Here is a 1,858-nt window from a genome sequence, read left to right as displayed (position 1 = left end):
GTATCGCGTTGGGCCTGATGGTTGATGGTTATGGCCGCTGAAATTGATGTCTCGTTGAGCGTTCGTGTCTTCGAGGAGTTGACGTCCGTCAGCTCGTTAGACGACGGGCTTCTGTTGATAAAAATGCGTCCCAGCTACAATGTGATAGGAAGGCATCCTAACAAGGCCGGATTGGCAGAGATCTTATTTCTTCGTTAAATGTGATGACTCTGCCTTCGAAGACCAGCCAGATGACGACTACCGTGGCTTATGGAACACTCTGCTTGGTAGAACATCTTCGTTAACTCATACCGTTTCTTCGTATACTAACTGCTTTATGCCTTTGTTGTTTTTTTTATGCAGCCGACCATCCGACTTCTCGTGACTATCCAGAAGACTTTCTTACAAGCGCTCGCGCCGCTGCGGGACTTGCTCTGGAGCATTGGGGGAATATTTCTGGGAGAGGGTTCACCGTTCGATCGATCGTATTTCCAGGAGTAAGTCCATACTTTCTCTTATTTCAATACGACTCTTTGACTTTGCCTAATAGTCGGGTTTCTGGACTCGTGTTCTTCGCAGAAGATTGGAATTCGAGTATCCTCTTTCTGCCGACAAGACTAAGAGGCGGATCTCGCTATTCACAAAGGAAGAGCAGAAGAGAATCAACGAGGCAAGGAAAATGAAATGAGAGGGCTCCAGATCTGAGTGCGATGATGACGGTCGAACTTAATCTGCCGAGTCTCGAAACTACCTGCACCTTCTAACGAGATGGCGATTGCCGACACACCGACGCGAGCCCTCATCATCAAGATTCCGGCTGGTACCACTAATTTGGCTCCTAAGAAGAAAAAGGTGGGAAGAAGAGACCCGTGACGACCTTCCTGTAAACGTAGGCTCTGAAGCAGCTCCTGTTGAAGCGGAGATTCCTAGTCAGGGGGAGACGGCCGAACCGTCATCAAAAAAGAGGGAGAAGAAAGGCAATCAGCAGCCTCAAGCTCCGGATCGTGAGGCCGCGAGAGACTGATGTCGCCAATCCCGTGCATCGGAGTGAATCAGCTCGAGCCGGCTCTCAACTTAGCCTCATTGGATGATCTTGAAAGACGCCTCTCCCAAAGTTACGCTACGGAAGGAAGAAAGAACAAGAAATCCAAAAAGACGTGATCGAGAGACGGTCGCTAGCGCTCAGTTCGTCGATCCCTGGAACATCAGCCGTAGGTGCTTCGTCTCGGAAGAAGACTCCGAGGGTCGAGTTTTCTGATCACGTGTCGTTCGAGTACGATGGTCCCACCCCGCTTATTTATGCTCCTTATAAATGTGCTGAGCTTGGTCAGCAAGATCAAATGCGGGCCGAAGCCTCTTCCATCTGTGTCTGACTTGATCTTTAAGGACGAGTACGTCGACGCTGCTCGCACTAAATTACTGGTAGTACTTCCTTTGACTGTCTCCTTTTATGTGAAAACAGAATATTTAAGTTTCTTTTTTTTAAAAAAAGAAACTAAATATTCTGTTTTCATGTTAGGGCGACGGGAGCATGATTTCGTTGTTGAGAAATACGACACAGCTTTGAAGAAGACTCGCGAAGCCTTGAGAAAGTCGGAGGAGAAAGCAGTGGCTGTAACACCCCCAAACTGTTTTAGACATCGGTCAGTCAGCCGGGCAACAATCAAACAAGAACATGCCCGAACGACCTTCCTCTGCCAAGTCGGAAGTGTCACAACGGGTTTAGAATAGACTTTCCAAGTCACAAAAACATAATTCTGTAACCCAGAATATCCATTCAAAAACTTTTCCTTAATCTTCGGCCTGAGGCTTTGCAACCCGTACCGAGTAATAGAGTTGTGTTAGGTTGGACTAACCTAATATCAGATTCAACACGTCA

Source organism: Brassica napus, chromosome C5, assembly GCF_020379485.1.
Source record: "Brassica napus cultivar Da-Ae chromosome C5, Da-Ae, whole genome shotgun sequence".
Taxonomy (NCBI): domain Eukaryota; kingdom Viridiplantae; phylum Streptophyta; class Magnoliopsida; order Brassicales; family Brassicaceae; genus Brassica; species Brassica napus.
Note: the sequence above shows the minus strand (reverse complement) of the source record.